This window comes from Boleophthalmus pectinirostris, unplaced genomic scaffold, assembly GCF_026225935.1.
Source record: "Boleophthalmus pectinirostris isolate CB_2022bp ecotype Guang Dong unplaced genomic scaffold, ASM2622593v1 HiC_scaffold_12, whole genome shotgun sequence".
In the NCBI taxonomy this organism is placed as follows: domain Eukaryota; kingdom Metazoa; phylum Chordata; class Actinopteri; order Gobiiformes; family Gobiidae; genus Boleophthalmus; species Boleophthalmus pectinirostris.
In genome coordinates this window covers 17,371,479-17,392,633 of record NW_026571018.1, presented here as the reverse complement: position 1 = coordinate 17,392,633, position 21,155 = coordinate 17,371,479, and the positions used below count along the sequence as shown (strand labels likewise).

General features: G+C 36.1%; 1 protein-coding gene across 4 annotated transcripts in view; it reads right to left on the bottom strand.

The window, feature by feature from the left end:
• The window catches only part of LOC110169097 (cell adhesion molecule DSCAM-like), a 162,636-nt gene that overhangs the window by 131,714 nt on the left and 9,767 nt on the right, over positions 1 to 21,155 (bottom strand). The gene's annotated exons all lie outside the window — the stretch shown is intronic.

Here is a 21,155-nt window from a genome sequence, read left to right as displayed (position 1 = left end):
CCATAGCCAACTGTCACAATACTAGCTATATTTATATAATTTCCCTACCTCTATATTATTGAGAGAAAAAATAATAAGAAAAACTAAACAAACTGACTTGACAAGATTACAGTTATTTACAGGTCATTTTGAAACAACTAGTCTCTTATTTTTATCAAGATTATATAACAAAAAAGTGCAGACACCACTGACAGATAATATGACGTGCTGAATATGGAATTCATTTGATGATAGAGGACTTAAAGGGCCTATATAAATAAATCATATATATGTTTAAAAAATAATTTAACATACACTGCTACTATCGAGGCACTTATTAGGGTTACAAAATTAATGGTATTTGAATCAAAATCACAATTTCAATGGACGCAACTAGCAAATCACACAAATAACAAAACACTCCGATCTTTGAACAGAATCCTATTATGAAAACATATTGCAAATGTAATACTTGTTCGAAAAATCACAATAAGATATTTTTCTCCTATGCTATAATATTGACTAGCCATAATGCATCTGCATATTCTTCATTTAGCTTCATTTAGTGCAGTGTAATTGTACAAACAGCTTGTCACTGGTGTTTGAAATGTGTATTAAAGTCCCAGCATCTGTTGTGAGCAGCAGGGCCCAAGCTGACGCCCCATATTTCATCACACTCACACACACAGATCCCAAACAAACACTGATTGGCTGCTGTCATCTGCATAAATTTTGAGTTATGTTTACAAGACGGAGAGATGAACAAGTGTTACCATGTCTGATGTTTTTTTCACATCATATATCCTTACAGTATTGGCCGTTAGAGGCAGCTAAGTGAACAGTAAATGCATTGTTCTCTGCAAATGTGCAGTGGACTTCACAGTTGCATAATCTAAGGGAAGAAATCTGCTGTTTTGTATACTTTGAATGCTGCAATAACACAATGACCCACTAAGACTGGACGGTTCCATTAGAGCTGAGCATGTTGGGGAAAATCTGGCATTGCAAAGATTAGATAAGATTTGCAATATATGTTGTAATAATAGCTCAGAATTGACAAAGAGACTGAAAAATAATCTGACAAGCTAATACAAGAATCACATTTGTACAGATCTAAACTACAGGGTTATGCAAGATAAGAAATTTTGTTGTTTGCGGAGAAAATTACAGTACTCCAAAAATTGTCGCCTTTGTGATTTGCTCATTCGAATGTGATAAATCTTGCAGCTCTATAACCACTGAGAGACAATTTTGGGACAAGCCTTATCTAAAACACATGTAATGAATAAAATTTGACATCTTTTTTGAGGGAATATTATAAAAAATATATATATTTTAGCTTTCTTCCATGTTATAACATTGTTCCCTCATCAAAAACATGCCTGAAGAGGTTTTAGATGTCATCCATGCGTGTTTGAGTATTTAACGATCTCTCCCGGGCCCTATTCAAGCCCTCCTTGTTTAGTTGTAAGATTCTGTGCAATGCTGAGCCGACAAGCCTCCATCATTCATGCTCCCACATGACAATTCTCCATAAATATGAAAAACATGATACACAACTTATACACTACAACTTGACAAACCTGATGCGATGTCCGATGTGCATGCTGATTTTGTTGGGGAGAGTAGACTTAAAAACAAAAGTGAAACTTATAAAACGTGAATATGTTGTCTTTGGCAAATACAGCATTGTAATTGGATGATCTAAAAATGTTATGTGCAGTTCACACCCTGTAGAAGCAAAATCCCCCCATTTTAAAATGATTGTTTAAATGGTTAAAAAATGTATGTATATTCCTTGACACAGATTATGTGTCCCCCTCGACAAATATGTGTAATTTAAAGATTTTCTTTTAAATATATTTTCTCAAGCAGCCACTTCCCTATAATAATTAAAAAACATGTCATATATATACTTCAAACCAACAATCTTATGCTTAGAATTTTACAAAACCAGGAACAATAAAAATACGAAGTGGACATTAATGACTTAATAATTAGCTGCTGTAGTCTATTCTACAACTGTATATAAAAATGGACAACTTTGCCAAAAATGTTCAATTAACAAAAACAACTATCATGCAAAAACACGATCAGAATCACCCTTTCTTCCCAATGAATGAACTGAATAAGTCTTCATAAGTGCTTTTGTCTCTATCTGCTCTTCCATAACTTATAAAATATTGAGTGCACCCCACTATTCCACTCCACCGTTACTGTGGTTTCTGGGTGGCTGCGTCCTTCACATGAGAAAGCCTGATGGCCTCCCACATCTCCACAGCTCTGGTGGATCTGGTACAAAGGTATTTATTTTTCAGTGCAAACAAGATACAAACAGGAAGAACGAAGTCAAGGGTTAAAGGGTGCACCATCTCAAGACATGGGCCTATTGTAAACTAGTGTTGTCACGACGATACTATATAAAAATCTCAAACTTGATTTCGATACCAAAGAATTCACTCAATACTCTGTACAATTATGAAACCACGATGAAGCTAAAACCTGCTCCTTTTTAGTAATAGAATATAATATTCTTATACAAAATAATAGTGCTTTCTATATCTTGGTGTGAGATCTTATATTTGTTTTGATAAAACTAAAAATAATACCAAAACTGTTAAGGAAAGGTCAGATTTTGTTCTGGTAATGTGATTTTTTTATTTTTTTTTTTTAGTATCAAATAGTATCTGATTTTTGACAGTTTCCTTTATTATATTTTTCTGTCCTTTCCTTGAATGAGTTTCCAGCTCCAAGTATCTTCAAGAAATAACTGACAAATGCTTTCTACAAAATTTCAATGTTTTCAATGGAATTTGGTTTTGCACAGTTTTATAGAGAACATTCTGGCAAATAATAACTTTACTGGTCAACAGTCCAAGACATCTTTGTAGTCAATGAATGCAATTTTGTATATTTGTTGTCAAAATTTTAAAAGTGTAGGATATAAGAAGGAACAAAATATTTCTGTATGATAACTTAATACGATTTTCTAAATTCTTGGTTGACATTTTTTGTTAAACTTATTTAATTGATCACTGAAATTGCCACGCATATTATATCATAATTATAATATAGCCTTAAATATGCACTATGTAACTTTCTGGTAGAGGGTCCACTTACTGCTGAGCTCCTTGCTTTTCTTCAAAATGTTCCACAGCATGGCATTAAATTTATAGTTCTTGCACTTTTATTAAGAGTGTTTTCATTGGTCAGAAATGCACAATTGTGTTTGAAATTTAAAAATGTAGGATATAAGAAGTAACAAAATTTTTCTGTATGATAACTTAACGATTTTCTAAATTCTTGAACTACCTCTCCGCAGATCTGACTTGTAACTTGTCCCCTGGTGACACCTGCTGCTTGTTTCCATAAATATAGATAAGTTTAAAGCCACACTAGGGAACATTAACGACTGCACTATGGAGACAAGCAGGTGGAAGACACTCCATTAGAAAAGTTACACAGTGTACCTTTAAATCTTCAACAATTCACCTCTAAGTTTCATATTTCTAAAAACTTTACCTATGGACAAGAAAAATCATTTGTACTAGAACTATACAGGCCAACAGAACAAGGCACTGCAATCCTCAAAAGGATAAAAACCGCTTCATCATCCTCAATTGTACAAAATTAGATTAAACTGATATTAATCCTGTCTAACCCGTGAACAAGACATAACAAACGAGGCTGGATTCATCACGCGCTGCTACAGACAGACCGTGGGAGGTGCTGTTTGTGTTCACACTGTTGAATAATCATCTCATTAACAGCTGTCGTCCAATGCAGATTTAACACTCACAAATGTACAAGTGAGAATTTCAATGTTTGGTTTCCACAGAAGAAACAAGTCCACACTGCAGAGTCTATGGATAACACTTTCAGAGAAGATAGAAATGCGAGCTGGGGCAGTCAGGGAAAAGAAACAGTGGGGCTGTATTTAAGGACCCACTGTTTTCTGATATTATAATGTTGTTTCCTCATCACAAACATACCTAGAGTTTTGTTTTGTATCATTCACACATGTTTAACAACACACAAACTCTGCATATTTAGGCAGAGAACACTTTGTTACATCATGTGGTAATACAGGAAGTGCTCAACTGTGTTTTTAAACTGCATACACCTTCACTGGAATTGGATCATTTCAGGTCTGGAAATGACAATCTTTACTGAACTAAAGGTAAAAGGCAGCTGTTAACTTGAAAACTATTACTTCATGACAACCCAAGGTGAAACCAAGCATTTCAGACTTGAGACATAGACAGACTAATAATAAAGGGTTACTCAAACACAACTCCAGGTTTGTTTTTGATGAGGTAACAACATTATAACATGACTTAAAGCCTGCCCAAGGATTACAGGTGGAAATTAGCACTAGAGATACAACCTGTTAAAGTTAATGTATATTGTGCACTGTCTCTGTCTCATTAAAAATATAGACTAAGCTAATATGTGAGAAAAAGACCTGCCCCATACCCCGTACAAGCCAGACTATACCAGAGCAGTCTTAATCAACATCTCTTTCCCCATATCAGAACCACAAAGAGGAAAAAGAGATATCGTTTAATTATGAATAACACCCATCTATAATAAATGCCTCTTCCTATGTTGTACGTTTTAGCCTGGCTGACAGCAAAGGGGGCAAAAAGGGGGTGGTCCTGTCGGATAGAGGAGTGAAGGCTGGGTGCGCCCTGTGTCCAGCTCTGGTTGGCACTGCCCCAGGTGTCAGCTTGTATTGGGGCAGCCCTGGGTGAGGAGTGTGATGGAGGATAGTAGGTGACGCTGTAGTGATCCCCCCACCCCCACCCCCTTCGCGATCTCAAGGGCAGCAGACACACATCGGTCAAGGGGAGGGCAGGGCTGTGGAGTGGAGGAGGGGGAGTGTAATGTCTGGACCTTTGACGAGTCTACAGGCAGAGAGGGCTCCAGTATCACTATTTCATCTTTGCACTGTTTTCTCCTTAAGACCTTAAGATATATATATATATATATATATATATATATATATATATATATATATATATATATATATATATATTTATTTATTTTTTTTTTTTACTTGTACATACACATTTATATAATTATGCCTTATTTGACACCAGTCTCTTGTTATTTTTACTACTTATTTTGAATGTATATCATTTATATTTTTGCTCTTATATTATTATAATATATTGTGATGTGTGAGCTACTGTGTCCAAATAATTTCCCTTGTGGATCAATAAAGTTTGTCTAAGTCTAGCACATAGGCCACAATAATTACTATATGGATTTATCGTGCAATATATGAAAGCTGGAACAATATATTTTGGGTCTCAAAATGTATTCTATGTGCAATTTCTTTGTAAGATTTTTTGGTTTAGTACAACAAGATCTGAGCTGTAGATAGTTGAATAAGTGACTTTTATGGCTAATTATTGCTTCACTCTGTTATTCATTTGTTGCAGCTCAGGCCTCTTACTGATACGATCTATTTAAAATGGTTTTCTGGGATTATCCTGTTTTATTGTTACTGTCTCAGTGGCATAAAGTAGTTTCAATATTATCATTTATCACTGTATATCTGTATAGAGATATATCCTGCTTCAAAATGTGTTATTGTGACAGCCAGGCCTATCATGAAACCATTATACACTGGAGTGATAGGGGTAAATATGTCCATGATTAGGAGTGGACTATAATAATAATAATAATGATAATAATAATAATAATAATAATAATAATAATACAGCTAATATCTCTCTTTGTTTTTGTTTTTTTCTCATCCCAATGCCAGTATTCAGATGGAATTTTGGCAGTCCATCAAAAATGGGTTAAATTGTGCATCTAAATCTCTTGGTTGAGGCTCAAATATCCTAAAAAAAGAAAAAAATTTACCAAAAAAAATGCAGAAATACCAACTTATATGATTATTTGGAATATTACATTGCAAATTTCTATTATTATTATTATTATATTTTAATCAGCTCTTTTTGCAGTGCTTTTTAACAGATTTTAATTATAAATGATTAACTAGATAATTGTAATTTTACATGTCTCCGAAACACCAATTTAATGTATTTTTTTAAACAGCCCTATTTCTAGTTCATGATCTTAATGAGATTTTCTGCTTCCTTTGGTCATTGCGCGTGGTCTACATCAAGCAGCTAATCACCCACTCACACATTCAAACATCGCTGTGCGCCGACGCAGGAGCAAGCATCAAGTATGTTAAGTGTCAGGCCCAAAGACACAACAACAATAGTTATAGCAGTGGTCTTAAATTTGAATCACTCTGAAACACATGGATATGTATTTTGTGGAAGAGGGAATCAAACCTTCAAAACTCTTAGTGAGTGGGCTATTGCTACCAACCAGTGTACTATGAGGTATCCATATTTATCTAAATTTATATTATGAAGAATGATCAGTTTAATAAATATTTACAGTTATATCTCTTACATGTTTAGGTCCTATCAAAAAAATAAATAAAAAAATAAAAATGTCAAAGACTACTGGGTCATGTTGGTTAATGATTTAAAAGAAATCTGTCTCTTTTCTTGCATTTTAAAAGTTCATCAGATTTTTTTTTCTTGTTTTAGACCACAGCACCTATTTTTTTCTTACAATAACATTTGACATTTGCAACACACCTACAGTTAAGAAGGGCCTGAGACAAGATAACACAGTAAATATTCAAATACCCCACTTTTTCTTTGACCAAATCTGAAAACTGCAGAGTCTGAAATACTGCTGCAGATGCTCGGAGCTGCACTCTGTCAATGTCCATCAGTGGTCTCTTCCAAATCAGCAAGCAATTTATTTAAGTAAATGTCTGATCAATACAGGCCCTAACACAGAGTATAAGAGGCCTATGCATTAGTGTGTGTGCATTAGGCTGTGATGTGTTAGAGGCTCTTTGTTCAGCCTATATTTACCTCCACCCAGCTCCATTCATCAACCATGGACCGCTGTCTATGCTTTGTGTATAAAACGTCTTATTTTTGATATTTCCGCTTCTCTTTATAGGTATTATTAGAGCTGCAGGATTAATTGCAGTTTGAATGGGCAAAATTGTAATTTTTTCTGAAGTAACCACCATAATTTCCTACACAAACAAAATGTCCTGTTATTGAGCATAAAATCTGCTATCCCACTCTGTGAAGGGGACATAGGGGACTGGGCGTCGAACGGATATAGACACCTTTAAACATTTTGATGAACATTTGACGTGTGTATATCCAGTGTTTTTGTGTAATTTTGTTTATGTGTTGGGAGTGAAGAGATTTTAACCATGTTATAGTTATGTATAGTTATTTTCCCTTCTCATTTACTCTCTCTTAAACTTATGTATCTTCCCTCTACATAACCCCCCCCCCACCCGCACCAACTCCAACATAATATTTATTTATCTATCCTCCCCCTTTGGAGAGCAATAAAAATCCCTGTAATTGAAATAATGCCATATATACATAAGTTTAATGCCGAACTATGAAACATTCAAGCCAATGCAATATCATTATCATGGAGACAAGGAGATGATGAGTCAGATCATCAGAAAAAAGAGTTATATAGTGCACCTTTAAGCTCTAAACTAGGCCAGTAGAAGAGACATTCTGACCCTCATCAAGACTGAACGACCCATATTTAAAACAATGATGTTCTTTTTGTGTATTTACAGTGTAGACTGGGCACTGAGCTGTGTGTGTGTTCTGGGGCAGCTCCACTGGGGCAGAGCAGAATGTGGGGGTAATTAAGACTGAGCAGAGGCAGAGAACAGGGGACAGGATAGGCTCATTGTCACAAACACAAGGCCACAAACAAAACTAAGGATACACTGCTGCGTTTTTTCTGATGGAAGGTACAGTATGGCACTTGCTTCTCTCCATCCATCAAAATGTTTGTTTATGTATCTCCATGGACACACGCAGGTTACCCTTTAGTCCAAGTTAGAGGGTAGATACTGAAGAGGCGACCCTGCTAACAGTAATAACACATATTTCCATTGTGATAAAAAACACCTGCAACTGAACAGGCTAGATAAATTTTAGGACTGCAACTATAACAATTATTATAGTAGTTGAATAGTCAGCAATTTTTTCCAATTAGTTGATTATTTAAATATGTTAATATGAACAAAATAAAGGTAAAAATATTGTGATTGAAACCTTGATACAGAAAGCTATAGATAATAAACCAGATATTGTTTACTTTCATTTTGAACATAACTAATCTGTTTGTGTTTTGACTTCACATAGCAAATGTCTCTGTCTTGTTGTGTGCTTGTGATTGTGTGTATTATCTTTAATCTGTGTGCTCTGTGTGCTTTTAGTACGGTTTAATTTTACTAATATGACTACAGTTAATATTCACTGATCTGAAACTTTTTTGTCATGTGTGCAGGACTGAATGTTATTGTGCCTATGTCCTGTTTTTCGTTTTGCCAATAAATAAATAAACATAATAATAAAAAAAAACATAATAATTCTATTTTGAATAAGATGGTTTTATAGTTTACATAATAAGTTCAGTGTTTCCCATTAATAGAACCGTCATAGGCTGAACCAAATCTATGGGAAACACTGAAGTTTAATGCCATATTATGAAATCCTCCAGGCAAAGCAATCACATCCCCGTGGAGACAAGCAGTTGGCAGAGCCCTCAGAAAAAGTTCTACAGTGCAGCTTTAAGTCCAGACTGAGTAGAAGCGCTCGAACTACAGGCCTCATCACGACAGAGACCAAGTCCACGCTCCTGCCCCCTCCTCGTGCCCTCAGGCGATACCCAGCTTGCCCTAAAGACTGACAAGCTCTCCTCCAGCAAATCTGCGCTTCCCAATTTGCTCTCATGAATAATGTGGAGCTGAGTGGCGAGCGGCGCTATGTAAAACCAATGAGAGCCGCTCTGATGTCAAGTCTCGGGGGCCACACGAGAGGCGGTGGAGTGGGGCGCTTGATGCATATAAACGCTCATTTAAATGCGCGCCAACAGGAGGGGGAGTCCTGGGCACACTCAAGACCCTAATCAGTTACATCAGCAGAGCAAACGGACTATGGGCTACAAATCAACACAGACACATGACAGTGACTGGAGCGGGGAGGAGGGAGAGTAAACAAGGCCGGGCATGTGCTAGCGCTATGAGGTTAATCTGCATAGGCGCATCCACAGACAAGAGGAGAGGGGAAACAGATACATCAGAGATTCATAAAGCTACATTAGCCTTTTTAAGTGACGCAGCACGGAGATGACAGCGCGTACCCAGCGTAGCATCTCCTCATATTATTCCACATGGATATACTAGTAAAAGTGTGATTAGGCCTGTCATGATAACACATATAAATAAGTACATATTGCTTAAAGGGCCCATATCATGCAAAACTGACTTTTCTGAGCTTTAAAAAATTTTAGAATATTGTTAACTCCTCAAAAACATACCTAGAGGTGTGTTTTGTTTCATTCGCACGTTTGAGTAAACTTTTATTAGTCTGTCTACATCTCCAAAGCTCAAAATGCTCTCTTCTACCATGTGATGTCAAGTTAACAGCTACCTTTAACCTTTTGTTAAGTGAAGATTTGCAATTCCAGGGCTGAAATTAGTCAAATGATTTAGTGAAAGTGTGTGGAGTTGAAAAACACAGTGGAGCACTTCCTGTACCACATGACATAATAGGGTGGAACAGAGTGTTTTCAGTTTGAGAGAAAAACTCAGCTTAAATAAAGTGTGTGTGTTAAAACTCTGTGAATGAAACAAAACACAAACTAATGTATTCCACTGTCACCATAACCCTAAAGCAGGTTTATCCCCAAAAAACAGTTCTAAATCTAAAATATTATAAAAATTACCTGCAATAAATAAATAACAAAGTCTTTAGTAATAATTAGTTTGTATCTACACAGAGTCCTAGAAGTTATTGAGTCAACATTCTATAACTCAAATCTTATTGCACTGCCATACAATAACAAAAGAAAAGAAAAGGTTTACATGATAAATACTGACCCCCAAAAATAACTGTTCCACCTTTCATGTATTTAAAGATAAGTCAATATAGTATTTATTGTGACACGCCCTGAATCATCAATTAGGCCTGCAAGTTACAGCGCAAATCAAATCTGAATAGTCATAAGCCAACTGCAATCAGTTTTAATTATTTAGCTGATTTTCTTCTTCTAAAATATTGTGTCTTGTTACGTAAACAATTACAGATAGCTCTGTAGTACAGTCCTCTACAAACATGTTTGGAAATACATTGGATTCTTGTTTTAGTTCAGAATTCAGTCTTCTCTTAAATGTTGACACCCCTGGATGTGTTTAAATTGTGAACTTTGAACAGAATCGTACAGTCAAAACATAAATGGCTAAAAGATAATGCTTTGTCATGTCAAATAACTATTTCAGCTTTGCACAGTTAATACTATTGTGTATATTTGAGATGTAGTTAACTATATAATGCCTGTACATATACAAATCTGCATATGAGGCTTATTTGACAAATGTCTTTGCTATTTTTCATACTTTTGAATTAAATTTTTGCCTGTATTGTCTAAATCTCAAAATCTTGGTCAAAAAAATCATACTTAAGTATTTTAAGCATTAACATCTTTTTGTCAAGTTTTCTGGATGCTTTTATAACATGAACCTTGAACAGAATCTTTTTATTAAAATATTAATCGCAAATAGAAATCACAATGCTGGTGAGAAAAATGCAGTTCGATAATTTGCAAAATAATTCAGCCCTATAATTTTCTCTTAAAAGTGCATTATGTAACTTTTAGAGGCTCCGTCGGATGCTTGTCTCTATAGAGATAGCTTTGTCTAGAATGTTTCACAGTGCAGTTTTAAACCTTTCTACCTTCAAGGAAACCAAACCACACCAAATTACAGGTCAGATCTGTGGAGAGGCAACCCCGCTCACAGTCAGAATGCATGTTTTTAAAGCTATTTCTGAGCAATAAAACCACCACTAATTTAGTAAATCTAAGGTAGAGCTGTTTAATATCACACTGTGGAACATTCCTGGCAGAGCTACGACATATCCATAGAAACAAGCAGCCCAAATATAAGTGTGAAGCCACAAGCTGAACACATTATCCAGTACAGTACAGAGAGCTGCTTATATAAGGCTATTACAGACGACAAATACTGAAGAAGTGAGCAGTGGATTTGTCCTGACACAGTGGGAGGAGATGGAGCTCAGGCGCAGGTGAACACAGTCAGGGACACACAGATTAACATGAGACTGACAGCCCACAGATCATCTCCATACTTATACCCCATAGCAGTCAGCTCCTATAGACAGCATAATAATAGCTTCATAAGGCCATATAGAGGCATACAGGAATAACAGGTTAGGACACTGTGGGAGCATTTAAAGGCCAATGTGGAAATGGTGGTAGAGCAAGCTAAAGCAGGCTTTCAAATATCACTTTTAGATTCTGTGTGGAAAAATGCAGAGAATAGAAATGTTGGAAGATTTCAGATTTGAAGATGTATCTTAAATACAAAATAGCAAGGGCTATATTTTGATCTGCAAAAGAACCTATATCACATAAAATTGATTCTTGAGAGCTTAAGGCATGTTATAATGTTGTTAATTCATTAAAAAAACATACCTGGAGTTGTGTTTTGCTTCATTCACACATGTCTGCGTCTAAAAAGCTCAAAATGCTCTGTTCCACCTTGTGATGTAAAGTGGTAGTTTTCAAGTTGGACAATTCCAGAGCTAAAATTGTCCAAATGATTCTAGTGAAGGTGTATGGACAGTGGAGCGCTTCCTGTGTTACCACATGACATCACAAGGTGGAAATGAGTGTTTGAGAGAAGAACACACCATAAATATGCAGGGTTTGTGTGTTAAACATGTGTGAATGAAACAAAACACAACTCCAGGTATGTTTGTGATGAGGAAATAGATCAGAAAATAGCACAACATGGGCCCATAGACAATAATACAGAATTTCCATTATCCATAAGTTTCAGAATGATAATATTAGGACTGCTGTCATGGAAAATAACCATTTAAATCTAAATATTGTATCTTTTGAATGCTGAAGCCCATGTTTATTTATTTATTGACTTTGAACTTCAAATGAAGTGTTTGAAATGAATTGTGTGTATAGTGAGTGTGCTGGTGTTATATAATTTAGTGTGATTGTTGCTGTACTTTTCCCGCTTGTGATGATTTCACATCAACTTGCCAAGGGACTGAAAATGGAAGTTAGCCACGCTGGCTATAATGTTTACATATTTACATTTTAAATGTTCATTAATACGTACTGTCCCTTTACAAATAAATAAGAAAGAGATAAAATACTGTTAGCTCTACAACACCGTGCACATTTTCATTGCTGTAGTTCATAGAGTAAAAAAAAAACTGCCCCCTCGTTGAACTAGTGGGGATAAAATAGAAAGCCGAATAGGCAAAGCAGTGACAGCGGAGGGCAAATCTACATCCAGAGGGTTAAATGGGATTGTGGGTCAGATGACTAGACTCTGCTGCCTTTGCGCTTGCAGCATCCTCTCCTCTCTCACATCACCAGCCCCCCACCTACCCCCCCTCTACGCCCACTCCCTAACTCCGCCCATCCCCCTCTTAGAGCACCCCCCCACCCCCCACCCCACCCCCCTTCCACATCCTCCATTTGCCTCAGAGCCAAGCCGTTTTCATCTTGAGTAACCCCACTGCAGGAGAGAGTGTGGGCCTTATTTCAGCTAAGCAAACACAAGGGGAGGGACGATTATGCACGGGGATCAGCGCGGGCTACACACACACACAAGGATTTTAGAGATTTTAATATGACAGAAAAGAAACATATGTGGTAAAAATAGAGGAATGTGTTCATAATTTAGCATAAATATAGATAAAAAACTTTTTTCTTTTTAATTGGGTTAATTTTCTTATAATAACACACAATCTGAACTATATAAACACACAATTTCAAAAGATTACTGCAGTTGCTGAATTTGATAAACAAATCAATTATGTGTTATCAAATACAATAGAAAAGTTAACCAAATTTAAAGGTGCATTGGGCAACTTTTCTGGTCCACCACCTGCTTCTGTTCCATGGTACGACATAAAACACATCTATCAGACGTTTATTCATTATGTGTATTTCTGTTGCTCAAAAATACTCTATTTCTCTCTGCGAACAGGGTTGCCTCTCCACAGATCTGATTTGTAATGTTGCCTATCGTTGTCTCCCTTAAAATAGATTTAATCTCTACTGTGGAACATTCTAGGCAAAGCAATAACATCTCCATGGAGACAAGCAGGTGACAGACCCTTCATTAGAAAAGTTGTGAAATGCTCTTTTAGTAGGGATGTAACAATAATTGAAATATCATGATCATGATATTGTACCGTCAAAGTTCTCACAATGATATTGTGGGCTGTCACAGTATATTGAATTATAAGCTCCTTGCTTAAATGCATTGTTTTTTTGAAGTAACAGCTAAAAAAAATGAAGGAAACTACACAGACAGTGATCTTTTTGTTCCATTTCAATGCAGAAAACATGAAAAAATAAGTGTTATAAAAAACTTTTCTACATTAATTTTTTTGGACTTTGACACTAATACAGCTCCAAGTCAAGGCTTTTTAAAAGGAAATAGTACCATTTCTTCAAATTTGTTAGCATCACAATATCGCAATAAATATCGTGAAATGAGTATTGTAATTGTATAGTACCATGTGATTTATATATTGTTACATCTCTATTATTTAAGGGTAAAAAAAGGGATAAAAAATCTAAAAAAGGTCTTATATTATTTCATTTTGAGGAACACAATCTTCTCTCAGATCTAAAATCCACTATTATGAAACCTGAGCCTATGAATAAGTCCATGAATAGGGCCTCATTATTTAGTCCAATGAGCCTGTCTATACATTGCTGTAATAAATCACTGTGATGGATACACGCTCAATTGAGACTAACAGACAGGCAATGGCTGAGAAAATGGCACCGATGTACATTAAAGCTGCACTCTGTCTGCACACACACAACCCACCCACCCAATATTAATCATGTTTTCTATGATTACCAGGCCAGTACATCAGTGTGTGTACTTAAAGAGCAAATGGCAGTACTCATTTCACTAAAACATAGTTAACAGAATTATATTTAAATGTGCGCTGTGCAACTTTTACGGCGGAGTGTCCGTCATGTGCTTGTTTGTATGGATATGTGATTGCTCTGACTGAAATGTTCCACAGTATGGCATTAAACAGCTCTACCTTACACATTACCTATTTATTCAGTTACAGATGGGTTTTATAGCTCAAAAATACCCAGAAAAACATGCATTCTGACTGTGAGCGGGGTCGCTTCTCCACAGATCTGACTATAGATCTGTAACTTGGTCTGGTTTGGTCTCCATGCAGATAGAAAAGTTTAATGCCATACTGTGAAACATCCCAGACAAAGCAATAACATCTGCATGGAGAAAAGTAAGTATAAGTACGTAACACACATATAAGATTAAAAATTAATATTTAAAGAAAAAGTTAAAATGGATAATATCTATAACTGTTACGTAGCGACAATAAAGTTAATCATTTGTATGCAATGCACTTTTAACACAAGCCGAACAGGATATTTGTATATTATCGTTTTATTGCATTTTACATTATCTCTGTACAGCATTTGGTTGTTTTTAAACATTTATAAATACACTTGACTTGACTGACTTGACTTAACAAGGGCCAAAATAATTATGATTAGACTTATAAAAATACATGATAACAGCTCTATTTTTGTTGTGTATGTTTAAACATTTAGAAAATGTGTTTGCATGGAAATTGTTCCTGCATTTTGGATGTAATTATTCAATCAGTCAATCAAACTTTATTTATAGAGTGCATTTCATACCAAAAAAATGCAACACAAAGCTCTTATTGGTGGTGATGACATGGGTATTTCCGTTCTTGAACTCACCACTACTTCCTCTATTTTTGTATTTTTTCCTTTCTACAAACTGCCACTAAACTGGTGTAAAACTATGATAAATATTTACTACAGGAACTCACACCAAACCAAGTAATAATTAGAAAAACAGAAGAACATGAAAACCTGCCATATGCGCAGGCTTCATGGGGCTTCAGCAAACAACACGAGACATCCAGAACATTTAGTGCCCAGGATTAATGGAATTATAATTTAATCATATGATCAAACAGCAATTAGCATAATCAGTGCAGGGGCAGGCCTGATAGAGCCCCGACGCCAGGGACAGCCACGGGCCACAGACTTTTAATACAGCGTTTGCCCCAATCTCTGAAAATGTAACACGTTTAGAGGATGCAAACAGAATGCTAATCCAGGCAGTGGGGCTAAGGCTAATGAATAGAATTAGCCACAGGGAGGACAAATATGGCTGCTTGTTTCTGCTTGGGTTAACAGAAATGACAAAATGGTTTAGGGTTTTGATTTACTTGAAGGATGTTAAGTGTAAATGTGCAAAGAAAATTAACTACAATATACAGCTGACAGTGTTATCTAAAAGCAATAGTAATTTTAAAAACTTTTAGATGTCACATTAAAAATATTGGGAGCTGTTGCTGATTCTATGAAATAATGATAAAACAATCTTACAGTTTGCACATTCATTCTTAAATTGGATTTCCAGTGCGTTTGTTTTAATTCAATTTTCTTTTTTCTTGGTATTTCTGCTACTTAATTTGAATTTACTATCACATAAATACTTTTGCTCTTCGTTATTATAATATATTGTAATGTGTGACCTACTGTGTATAAATATTTTCAATTGTGGATCAATAGTAAGTCTAAGTTTTTTATAGTTCAAGCATGAAGTTTGCCATTTTAACATCCAAAATCCCAAATTTTTTGTCAGTCAGTCCTATTACGCACAAACCAGTAGAAAAAAGATGCACCATTCATATCACAGAGCTACAGACTCTTACCATACATTGCCTCATTAGTGTTAGACAATGAGCAAAACATGTTCTTACCTTATACAAGCTTAAGAACCTGTATCCTCAGCATTAACCTACTGGCCTATTTTATAATGATACTACTAGTCATGATACTAGCCACCTCCGGCAGACTCTTACAAAACACTGCCAAGGCCTACATGCACCATTCAGACTATAAACAACTGACTGACGAAATTTTACAATGTTTTTTATTGCTGTTTATGTTATTCTTGATTAATGAGAACAAGTTAATTCTTTCCACTTGTACCTCAAAGGAAAAAGTTTACATCTTCACCAGTGTTTTTGCGCCTTTACTTCAAGAAATATATCCAGAGAGAACGATCAGACCATTGTCCTTGTCATAATTTTATTTGGGGGGAAAGTAAACATTTTACATTTCTTACATCGCATTACATGGTTGCTGTAAAAAAGCGTAAGAGTAGAAGTGGATCTACTGACTTCCTGTTCAAAAGTTCAGAACTGAGAGTCTTACAGGTGCATTATAAAGTACAGAGAAGTGGGTGGGGATAGAGGGTAGGTGAAAACTGAAATTTTCTAAGCACTAAATCCTCAAGTGCAGGACAGTGCACTATTAATTACTCAAACATTCATAAACAACTTTAAGTAATCTGATCATGAAGGAAAACTTACTAACAGGAGGAAAACCTATTAAGGAAAACACAATTAAAAGCTCATAAAAGTCTGTAATACTTCCCTTTTCAAGACAGAAGCTCCATCAGTGTGAATCTATTTCTTATGTGATGCTAGTATTTGTGCATGCATGAGGGCCCAGGCTGACGCGACATGGTTGTGAAAGCGTTAGATACATCGCCGTAACAACAGTAGCCCGCTCCATGTGCATCTCTCCTCGCTCGCCTGCTCTCCCTCTGCTTTTTCTGCCTCACTACCCACTATCATCTCCTTAAGCACTCTGGCCTGGGTTAAATACAACCTTTAACAGTTCAATGTGCAGCCATTAGCATACGCTCTGCTCTCAAGTCAATGGAAAAGCAAACATTGCAAGCCAATGGATACAGAAGACACAATAAGGGACATGATCTGCGATATTTCATTTTTTCATTTCATTTATGTTTATCCAGCCATGCAATTTCAGTAATGTATTTTATTTAATGTATTGTATGTATTTTCACATTTATAAAAATAAGAGCTATATCAAATTAAAACAACAAATCACTTGGGGTAAAAACATTAATTTAAAATGTGATGTTTTTGTAAGTTTTTTTTTTTCATATGTAAGCTATTCACGTCTATATTTATGACAATATTACAGCTGAAAACGATGCTTAGATGACTACAGAAAACTCTTGAGAAATGAAACGACTAAATACAGTTGACCTAATTATATTGTTTATACCAAAATGATATGTAGGTCTGTGTAAACAAAATACAATATTGTGGTTTTCTAGCTAAGGTTACTCTCTGAAAATATAGTACAGTAGACAGTAGTTCCCAAGCATATACATATGTTTAGTCAGTCCCAAATCTGGATAAACATAAGGATGCATTACAACTGGACCCTTATGATCAAGCTGAGGTAAAACATTTGAAATACAATATATTCATGAATAAAATATAGACCATAAATGATAATACTGAAACTAATTTATGCCACTGACAAAATAACCCTCAAGTAAAATTATCCCAAAAAATATTAAAGTATAATATAGTTAAAAAACACAAACTACAATGAATAAATAGCAGAATGAAACACTTTAGTACTTAGTTTGCATCTGTAATGAGTCAGAGAAGTGATTAATTCATCCTTTTACAGCTCAAATCTTATCGTACAGTAAAAAATAACCAAGAATTCCCCAGTAGCACCAAGAAAATGTGCACACAATAAATACTGACCCCCCCAAAAACTTCGTTCCATCTATGATATAATGAACTTGATATAGTAATTATCATGACGGGCCTATATATGCTTGTATTATAATATTTTCTGTTAAACCTTGTCCATGGATCAACTCTATCTGCCAGTCACTGTTAAGACCCCTGTAAATACAACTGTCCCACATTGTGTTGACTGGTGCTGATCTTAATGGGCGACTGAGGGGCTGGGCTGGTTCATCTCTGGCTGCTTTATGTGAAGTGACAGATGTAAACCAAAAGACTGTGTTACAAACAGACCTACTTTATCCCATGAACTGCTATGACTTTTGAATGGAGCTAATACGGACCAAAACTAGCACTATAAGTTCATGGATGTCTCCTAATAAGAAACGTAGAATGCAGGATTTTCATGTTGTTTGTAAGCATGTGTTATACAGCTTGATCCACCATCAGATATGTATATTTTTCCCAAAACAAAGTGAAATAAAAATAGAAGAAAACTTATTTGAGCAAAGTTACCAATGAACTACAATCACAGCTGAATTTGGGTTGCCAGAGTATTTATAGCAGTATATAGACAGGCCATGCTTCATGTGAAAACTCAGACCCTCCAAAATTCACTCAAAGAGCTGAACAGGCAACCAAAACGAGAGACAACACCAAATAACAATATTAGGAACTTGTATGTAATAAATGTTAATGTAATCTGAGCAAAATTTTATCTGGAGGCACAGACAGCTCATGTTACAAACTTTTAAAACAAAAAAATCGACATGCACCGCCAGTGATGTCTGTGTAATCCCTCAGTCGTCCAGGTTTTTGTTTTTTTTTAACTTTTGTCTAGTTGACAGAATTGAATCTTTCTTTAGCTCCCTATAATAGTTAATACTTGTTTTTTTCACATCTAAAGTGGCAGTTACACAAAAATATGTGATAGCCGATAAAGTTCATGTTCCCTTTTCTCCAGCAGCTCCTCGTCATCCCAAAAGCTAAAAATACACTGTTGCAAAATGATATTAAATGCCAGTTGAGTCGCTCGGGCTGTATATATTTACACAGCTTATTAGTGTCCAATTGAGCGTGTGTCAGATTTACCCTGCTGGCAAAGCTGAGAAACAACATTATGCCATTTCCCCAATTTCCTCTCTTCATAACTAGCTCTATGTTGTCGCTTTTCCATTTAGGTTTTTAATAGACACTTTTGCAAGAGCACTTTAAGGACTCAAGCACCACTGAAGTGAACTCTCCAGCAGATTTCACTGTCGATTGTTTATCTCCACTGCTTCCACAAGCTTGCAAATGTGTGCTCAAATTGGCAATTGAGAACAAAATGGGGTTTGGACTATAGTGCTATTGAAAAATGCCCAGTGCATTACAAGAGCAGGTATGAGGAAATTGTAAAATATATGGACGTAGGATGCAAAAAAGGTCTGATAATAATTTGCAACATAAAACAGATTGGTATTTGTAGGTATAGGTGCAGAGATGTATCCAATGTATTTCCAGGGTCACCTGAATGGAGCGCGGAGCTGCTCAGTCCAACACTGCAGTACTCATTACCCATGTCTCCATAGAGACCACCTTAGCAGCTCGCACCGCACCGGACCAGAGCCCTAAAAGCCTTTATTTCAGGAAGCAACACAGTCCACAAGAGGTGCACAATGTTCTATTCTGATGGGAGCCTGTTATTACGGCTAATCTCTCCCATCTCTATTCATTAAAACATAAGTGCACTGCAAAAAATACACTTTGTCTGATCAACAATCAAGGCCTTTTATTCCATGTACCTTTCAGCCACACGCAGCTACTCCCTGTTCTGTTTACCACACGGAAATTCGCCATAACACGAAAAATGCAAAATTGAAATCTGTCATAATTCTCCCCACGAACCGATATGGGTATGTTTGAAATCAATAAGAAAAGGTCAGAGCGAAATGAACCGAGGTGGCCAGTGTTTTTGCATCAGCAGCAGTGAGGAGGAAAGGCTAGCATAGCATTCATCAATTACAAGTGGCTACGCTCCCCATTCAAAGTTTCCATGTAGAATGTCTGTAGCAGCAAAAGCAGCAGCCATTTTGCAACGCCAAAGAGACTGGAAGAGCGGTGCAGGCTAAAGCAACAAAACAGGCTAACACTAGGATGAGCACCAGGGGGGATTTCAAATGGACATCAGCGTGCCCTAAGGAAATCGTATTGCTTCGAAACAACGGATTCCAGTGCTTTTTTTTTTTTTTTTTTTTTTTTGGAAGCTAGTGCATCCGCCGTATATTCAACAAGAGCTTTCATTCAAACACAAAATGGTTTTCCTTCTGGACATGTTTGCTTGCACCCTGCACTTTTCACTAGTCCAGTCTGATCTTGCAAACGCTCATCTCATCGCTATGGCCCATTCGATATCTATAAATGCCCAGTTTTTGCTATCTGCCCTATCATACGCGCACACACAACCAACCCTCCACCCTATAAACCCCCTGTCCTCCCCACTGCACCCTCCAACACACACCCTAGTTACAATCGCTTAGTAAAAGACAACACAGAAGACATTACAAAGAAATTTCTCTTTTGTGGAAATGACTTGTGGTATTTTAAAAGGGTGAAAGCTGGTCTGAAGAGATAAGGATAGGTCTGTTGTTGTTTTTTTCCCTCCCCAATCCAAAATGACTCCATGTCTGCGCTTCTAATATGGCGGGTGAAGAGCCATAAAAAGCACAGCCAACCTATTTTGTGTTTTTCTCTGCAAGATACTCGATGAAACTGGTGTGGTTTGTGTTATAATGTTATAGATTTTGCAGTGTATTTTGATTAAAATAAAATCAATATCATTTTGCACCTTTAATCTGCTATTCAAGGCTGTAGAAGCACATTTTTCTTATCACAAATTTTATCTCAGGGAATGATTTCAGAATAAAAATCTCACTGTAATTTAGTGTAAATAAATTGTTTCAATCGATTTAAGTGTTTTTTCTCACACTAGAATACAGATGGACTGAAAGATTAGAGATTAAGGCTAAGAAATGCAGATTACACCACGTCAACATGCAAATGTGCCAGGACAAAAATCTAAAATAGTCATATTTTTAATTCAAGTAAAATCAAATCAACTGTTTTATTTAATAAAGGTTAGAATTAACAAAATTATCTAAAGAAAATGGAGGAAGGCTGAGGCCCAGTGCAGTGCAGTGAATAAACAAGCCTTAATCACAGCTACTACGAATCAAGGCAAGTGAATGGATGTATTCTGAGGCCTGCAGCGGGTTACCACTAATTGATTTAACTAAAATTAAATGCAATATAAAAGGAGTATTTTAAATATTTAGTTTGAAGTGCATCGTTAGCTGCACCTATCAGTCCACAGCACAATCACTGAATGTCACTCCGAATGTCTCCATTTGGACGGACAAACTAAAACCC